At 33.6% G+C, this 8,580-nt stretch overlaps 1 pseudogene; it reads left to right on the top strand.

Annotated features, from left to right (window-relative positions):
- The first annotated feature begins 484 nt into the window (after positions 1–484).
- On the top strand, positions 485–2,426 carry LOC114259767 (putative sugar phosphate/phosphate translocator At3g14410 pseudogene; annotated as a pseudogene).
- Positions 2,427–8,580: the final 6,154 nt, after the last annotated feature.

Genomic DNA, 8,580 nt, shown 5'->3' with positions numbered 1-8,580 from the left:
ATGAATAATTCTTAAACATTTAAAAATGAAACAAGAAAAAAAATTAAAAAACAAAACTCAAACCAAACAGGCACCTCACTTTTTTACAATCCCTCCCAAATTCCCCTCTTTTTTCGCTGGTAGGTAAAAACCCTCATCTCTCCCCACGATTTTCACTCGTTCTCTCATGATTGGAAGTTCTCCCTCTCTCATGGTTTCCTCCGTTTGCCGTTGCTGTCATTGTGCTACACCTCGTTACTTCATTCTGCTTCGATAGGTGGTCCCTCTTTGCTCTGTATCCCACCCAAGGAATTTTGGTTTGGTTTTATTTATATTAATACATTGTTCCTCCACTAGGTTTTGGGTTGGAATTCTAGTATTGACCCAGGTTTATCTAGTTCTAGATTTGATAAGAATTTGTATGGAACTGACTTGGTGCAATCTTATCCTTAAGCATGAGATCACCCATAAAGATGGATTAATGGCTCTCTGTTTAGGAAATAGATTAACTTGTTTCATATCATACACAAATTGAAAAGGATATAAGATGGCAATGATTTCTAGGGTTTTAAATGCCCAAAATTGCTATTCTATATTTGAAGAATGTAGTAGAATGCTTTTAATAATGTCAGTGATAAGTTTTGGTGTTCTAGTGGCTTCATATGAGGAGATTGTTATTAACTGGATTGGTTTGGTTTACCAAATGGGAGGTGTTGTTGGGAAAGCTTTGAGGCTTATATTCATGGAGATTTTTGTTAAAAGGAAGGGTCTCAAACTAAACCCTATTTCTGTCATGTACTGCGTTAGTCCCTGCGGGCATGTATTTTCATCTGCCAAAGTTTAATTGTTATCATTATTTCTTTCACCATTTGATGTTTATATGCAGAACCTTTTTGCCATGTGAACGGAATCATAGTTCTTGTGCAGTGCTCTTTGCTTGTTCATTCTGTGGATTTTTCTAAAGAAGCCAAAGATGGATACCCAAGGGACATGGAGCTTTCAACCTGTTATCCTAACACTCAATTCTCTCTGTACTTTTGCACTCAATCTATCAGTTTTTCTTGTGATCTCACATGCAAGTGCTTTAACAATTCGTGTTGCTGGAGTTGTCAAGGATTGGGTGGTTGTCTTACTATCAGCCATTCTGTTTGCTGATACAATGCTGACAATGATAAATCTGTTTGGTTATGGCATTGGTAATTTTTCGATAACAAATACTTTTGTTTTGGGTTTTCACTATAGTTTATTGTCTCAAAATTTGATATTAGTATTATGATATTTATTTATATATTCAGTATGCCCTTTGTATATTCTCAATGTTGTACTGTTTATATTCTAGTATTATAGATTGTTCATATCGGAAATCAATTCCAAGAAAGTAGAACAAAAAACTATAGTCTGTCATACTTTAAAAACGGCATTGTATAGGTGGTTATCCTTTGTATTATCCATAAAAATTTATTTTTCTTGAGCTTTATAAAAAAATTGCTCTTTCAATGTTATGGAATTCACATTTTCTTGATGAGGATACTGTTGCTTATCTGACCATTGAGATATGCCTTTTTTTCATATTTCCGCTGGGGTAATGCTTGGCATATTGTGTGTTGCATTTGGGTTTCTCTTTTTCCTGTACTTTTTAATGTATTATTTTTTTTCCATTCTCTGATAAAAAAGACTATTGTTTATTTCATCTGCATTTCAGATAGTGATCGTGCTTAGGATCTGGATGAGAACCCTGTTGATCACTCAGGAACGAAATTTCAATTTTAATGTGCTGCAATAATGTTTCTGCTGTCTTTAATACTATTTGTGCAAGACAAAAAGATATGTGATTTAATTTTGTTTTTGGTTAGACATGTGATTTCATGAAATAGAGATTACCTATCTAGGAAGCATAGACATGCCTCCTAGGTCAGCATGTCTATGTCTAACATGTGTCAAATTATGCCCTTTTTTTATTTTTATTTTTTTAAAAGCAGACATGCTAGCATGTGTGAGGCACATCTGTGGCCTTGGTTCAAGTTTGGGAAAAAATAGAGTAAAATGAAAAGAAGTTTTTTATACCAACTAATTACTTCTTCAGGCTTTTTAATTTTTCAAACCATAAAGACTAATAATTTCCAATTTGTTTGTGAATCCTTATGCCTTCTTAAAATAGACTTTAGGGTGTTCTCTATTATATTTTCAATTTTTTTGTCTCCATTTTTTGAAAATTGTAGTTTTAGTATGTCTGTATTATGTTGCATCTGCATCTTGTTTTTACATCTGTGTTTCTTAGATACCTATTGACCTAGCGAAGAAATATGGTTTTTTATGCAGCCATTGCAGGTGTAGCTACATATAACAACCACAAGTTGAAAAAGGAAGCTTCTCAAGGCTCCTCTGATGAGTCTCAACATGCTAAATCTACGCCATTAACTTCATCTTCAACTATTGAAAGTAGATAAATAGAGAGCGGTCTCATAGTTTAGTTTGAGGTATGCAACTTTAATTGTTCAATTTGACTCTTCCCTCAAAGTGTAAGGAGTTTGAAGTAAGGTTTGTGGCACACACTGTTTGACCCTGAGAAGCCACTGGGTATGCACAATTTCGATTTGATAAGGCTCATTTTGTCAATGGGAATTTGTTGACAATGGGATTTATTTAGGATGAGGTAGCTATTTTAGATATGGAAAAAATCCCATAACTTTGTTGGTAATGACCTGTTGCGAGGATTTTCATGTTCAAGGGCGATGACAAGTAGAAATTAGTGACTTTAACTGAACCACTAGAACTTTGAAGATCAATATTAAATTTGTAATATTTTAACAGTTTCAATGGAGTGATATATCTAAGTGACCCCCTGTTTTTTTCCCCTGAAGCCCCTTCTCTCTATGTTGAAACTTTGGATTTGATGACTCCAAAGTGCCATCCTTTATGTGTTCTGTTTTTTTTTATTTTTTTTCCAATAATTCTAAAATATTGTGTTTTTTTTAATTATATTTTGTATTTTATTTTAATATTGGAACTAGAATCTGTTAGAATTAGTTTCAATCACAACGGTTGAATTTAGTTCCAAGTTATCACTTGTGAGCTTAATATTATAATGTTTTATTAGATTTACTAAAATGAGATGGAATAGAATAAAATGATTTTTATGGAAGAGTTGGCAGCAATGTATTGATTATCCTTTTAGGTTGACAATTAATATAGAAAGTTTTGCTTTCAATAAATTTAAGACAATCTATTCCAATCTACTTACTGTTTTTCACTATCCTACCAATGACCTAGGTTTCCTGGGTTGGGTTACAAGTTTTTGCTTGGGTGCTATCGTCCATGCTACGCAATTGCCTCTCAATAAGCAAACTATAAGATGAGCTGAGTTGCTTTGAGAAGCTCTAGCTTCGGTTTATTTAGAGCTTTGCCAAACTTGTATTATGTCAAATACATGAACCTCAAGCCTAGACTCCAAGCTTCTTTGCTTAATATGTGAGCTTGATCAATGTGTAGCTTGGCTCGTAAGGCCCATTAACATACGGGTCTGTGAGATAATACCTAAAAGGAAATCTCGTGCAAAAGTGAATCAGTGTCATATGAGAGGGGCACTATCAGAGTGCAAAGGTGTTCGTGCTTCGAGTAATAATAATTTAAGTTGCTTTAGGGAAGCTAGTTGTAGCCCTCCATTAACTTAGCTTATATGGGTGATAGGGAAATCTCAAAGTTTTTCTAATTATAATAAATGGAAAACGCAAATCCCATATAGCCCTACCCTAATTATTTAATTTCATAAACAATAGTGATGCTGTCATTTGAAGTCTTTGACAAATGCTTATTGACTGTTATTCTTATTCTGGGCATCAACTTTTTCTAAATATTTATGAAATATATACCAAATTATGGGTTTCATCTTTTTGGTCTTTTCATGGAATCTAATTATTTGTTGCTTTTGTTGCAGGCAATAAGGTTAAGAAGCTCTGTGACTTGTGTAACATAACTGTGAATAAGAATGTTGTGTTTGGTGACAGCAGTGCCTTGTCCCCTGGAGGGGTACGAATTGGTAAGAACTGTTGATTTGTGGGCATCATTTTACTGATAATAGATAGATCTCACATGAGAATGTGACTGAAAGAGTCTTTTGAATTGACTCCTAGAACAACTGACTTTTATGGATTACTACAACATTTTCTCCCATAAAAACCAGTGAATCTAGTAGGGGAGGAGCGAGGTGGACTTGAATTGAAAGTGTGGTTTTTTCTATCACTGAATACTTCAGCTCAAACCCATTTACCCCATTTCCTGAGATAAATGATTTAACTAGGCAAAATGGGTTTTATTCGACTGCTCTAGCCATGTGGTACTCAATATTTCATTAAATGCTTAGATGTCAAAGTGGAATTTAAAGAATAATTGATATGAAAACTTGAAGTTGCTTACCTGTATCCACCAAATTACGTGTCTAGTAATTCTGACAGATCTGGTTTGGTGTGCGCATTTGTTTAGTGATGTAGTAAATTGATTGCTTTCACGATTTGGGTTGATTGCTCTTTAATTTACTCAGAACTTCGAAACTCACTTGTTTTCTGTTGAAATATGAATCAGAAAACCAGATAGTTTGACATTCTTTTCTTTGATATAAATGAGTAAGGAGATTCTCTATTTGCAGGTACTTCAGCTATGACTTCCAGATGGTTGTTTGAGAAGGATTTCGAGCAGATTGCAGAGTTTCTCCACCGCTCTGTGACAATCACATTGAAGATCCAAAAGGAGAATGGAAGGCATGCCAAAAAAAGGCTGAGAAGTAAAAATAGTGTACTCCCCTGTTAGTTTCCCTGTTTCAAGCACTGGACCTATTGCACTTGCTGGTATTCATAGAAGTAAAAATCTTCTGAGATGAAGAAGCCTTACAATTTTCTTAATTTAAGATCATGTTGCTCAAATGAAGATAATTAGGCATACAAAACTAAGTTGGTGACATATGTTGTATGCACCATCATATGATTGCATCCTTTTTTATAATGCTTTAATTTGTTTTTATTTCTTCTGCTGTCGCCATTCCCATTGCTTTCTCCTTCAAGTTGAGATAACTTACAGATACTTTGTGCATGTAGATAGCAATTATACCACGCACTTAGCAAGGACATGGATGGCTGAGGCCTGCCACCGGAGTGGTTGCGCTTTCTTAAAGTATAAATCAGGTGTCTGATCATTGAAATCTCATTCTGCTATAATATTTTTTGGCTTTCCTGGGTGTATCATTGTATTGTTTGATGTCTTTCTTATTTATTTATTTTTTATTATTATTTTGCTAATTTACATATCAGTGCACATTTATTCTTGTACTGATTTAGAGGGTGACTGGACACTGTACATAAATGGAACTCCTCTGTTTTATTTTTTTTTTTGTTACATTTTAAATGAAATCTATATCTGTTACAATTTAAATATGCTAAATGTTTGATTTTAAATTATTTTTTACAATATTTTGGAGTGATGCTTTTGTCTAATACAAACATATTTGCGCATGTCACTCACATTATATGTATATACATGTTAAAACATAAACTCGTAATGTGAAATATCAATTTTTGTTATGTAATGTATAAAGTGAGGACATTTCAAGACCTTAGAGACATGACCCCACAGGAGCGTGCTAAACTGCTGACTCAAGTTGCCAGTTTCTTAAGAAACATGGTTTCAACGGGCAATTTAGGGGAGGGGCAACCCTAGATCGCTTTTTTGGTAAGTCTATCTTGCTTTATCTTTTTATTTTCCTCATGTTGGTTAGTATATATTGGTTAAAACACAACTGTTTAAGAAAGTTACACTTTGCAACATTGTTAAATTGCTAGTACAAACATTGAAACATTGAAAATGATCATGACACACTAAAATGCTTAGTTTTATATTATTTATGTTGATCTATCTTAGTTTGAATTTTGTGAAATTGAAAACCCATTAAAAACAATCAACCCATATCGGTATTTCTCATTTCTTTCTGAGCAAAGTTGGAGAAACAGTGAGTGAGATAGTGAAGTTGTATCAAAGGGACATCCACTGGTAGATAGTGAAATTTATGGAGAAAACTGGAGTTAGTAGAACAAAGATCCAAGTTTCATTGAACCATTCTATATGACAATAAAACTCATCATGTTGCTTGATTGTTTTCAATATTGGCAGGTTCATAGGTGTTCATATAACTTGCAAGAACTTGCCCCAAATTAGATTGTTGTTTTGTGATTTAGTACAGATGAAAGTCAAATTTCGGTACAAAATGCATTTTTGCTAAATTGGTTTACTCATATATAAAATTATTTATATATGAGTTTAGATGTAATTGATAATATATTAATGTTTTCCTTTTTTATTTTCTTTGCAGATTGATTTTTGGATGACATTTGGAAGCATACTTGCAAATCAAGATCAAGTGTTAATTTTTTTTGTAGACGGATAATTAGTTCTACTTGTAACTGATCAAGTGTTGATTTTTATTTATTATTTTTTTTTTTTTGTGGATTGATACTTAGTTCATTTTGTGATTTGCTTTGATTGTCTTTTTGTTATAGTTAATGAATTGTTATTAAATTTGTTTGATGGATATATTTTGGTTTATAATTTCAATTGTTTATTGAATTTTTTGTGGAGTGGTGTATAATAGCTAATGGATTTCTTAGTAAAATTTTAAGGCTATTGAAATATAAGCAGAGATATTTGTGAAATAATAATTTAAATTGAAATATAAAATATGGAACAATAAGTTTTGTGACGAATTTTTTCGTCACATGCAATTATTGTCACAAAGTTCTTATTCGTCAGCAATAAATAACTTTTTGTGACAAAATTTGACGCTGTTTATATATGGAAAGTTGCTTAATTTTGTTGTTTGGTGACTAAAAATTTTGTCATGTATAAATCTTATTGCCACGAAATATATTTCGTCACTTATATCAAACTTTTGAAGATGAAAAATTTCGTCAACTTTACATCTTACCGTGACGAAAATATTTCCTCGCTAATGATCAACATCTGTGACAAATTTTTTTGTCAACTAAAGTTATATATACGGTACTGAGTAATTATTTGGTGACGAAAATGAGGATTTTTTGTGAAAAAATATTGTCTAATTGGTGACAAAGGTTTTTGTCACTAAAGTAATTTTATTAGTGACGAAATCGGTGACGAAAATATTTCCTCACAAATATCTATAGTGACGAAATTAGCTCTTTGGTGACAAAAATAATTCGTCATTCAAGACCCAACTTCTTGTAGTGGAGATCGCAAATCAAACAACGAAACGGGAGCTAGAACGCAAGAAAAAGAGAGAATCGAGGGAGGAAAACACTCTAGAGAGAGAGAGAGGCATTTTTCGACCAAGGAGAAGTAAGAAAATAGGGTTAGAAACCCTATTTTAAAAGACCCGTGCCGAAATGACAGAACTGCCCCGATTCAGCAATTCTTTGCCGGTCGGCCACACTCTTTGCCGGTCGACAAAATATTGTGCCAATAGAATTGAATGATGGCCGGTGGACGGCCGGTGATACATTTTGATGGCCGGTGGACATCCGGTGACCTCCTACAGTTATTTTGGAGCCTCCTGCACCATTGTTTGAGTTATGTGTGGGGTCCAGGGCCTTTAGTGCTCAAAACAGTGCAAAACAGTACACTTCCGACGCTCAGCCGGCCTCCGTTTTGACCTCGGGTCGTGTCTTCCGTGCGTGGCGCTCGAATTCGCGCAAGGTATATCCTTTTCGTATCCTTTTGGCTTTTACGAAATTCAAAAGTTGCCCCATGCGTATTGTAATGACCCGACCCTCGTACATGTTTTCTGGTATACCTTGAGTCCCTTACTTTGTACCTTTAGATGCTTACTGTGAAATTTCATGTGGAATTAAGTTTAACTGGATGAATTTTATGATTACAGAATCATATCTGTTTCATAAAAGTAATATCTGTTACAATTCTAGTGTTTGAATTAGAAATCGAAGGCCTTAGAAGCTTAATAACCTGAAATTGACCGTATATTTGAGATTAGCATAATTTTTAGGTCATAATAAGTATTTTTGTGAAAATTTGATTTGGGATAATTAAATTGAGTAAATTTTGTCTTATTCAATTATATATATATATATGTACATATGTATATGCTTAGCCATTTTTGACTTATGAACCTCAAAACAAAAATATCTCCTAGAGAGTAGAAAAGGAGAATTAAGGAAGAGAAGGGTTGGAATGGAAGAAAAAGAAACTCAACAAAGAAGAAATTTGGGGAAATTGGGAAGTCATCTAGAGATTAAGGCTTAAGGTGAGTTTAACCCACCTAGTTCTACTCCTTTCTTGCTAGAGAGTAGGAATCTCTTGGTGTTGTGTAACTTAGAGTTGTAATGGAAGATATATATGTGTGTGTGTTGAAGAATTAGCATGATAATTATACCATTATTTGTTTTGTTTTCATTCCCTTGGTTACCAAGCTTGAATTCACCCTTATGATCAATGGCTATGTGTATGTATATATATGTGTGTGTGAAGATGGGAATATTATGAAGTTGAGTTGTGTTTGTGAGTTAAGATTAAAGATTCAAATTGTACATAGATTGATCCATGTTGTAACTTCTGTTTACATGATTT

This window comes from Camellia sinensis, chromosome 12 (assembly GCF_055761805.1).
Source record: "Camellia sinensis isolate YWXY chromosome 12, ASM5576180v1, whole genome shotgun sequence".
Lineage (NCBI taxonomy): Eukaryota > Viridiplantae > Streptophyta > Magnoliopsida > Ericales > Theaceae > Camellia > Camellia sinensis.
Note: the sequence above shows the minus strand (reverse complement) of the source record. Positions and strands in the feature narration are given on the sequence as shown.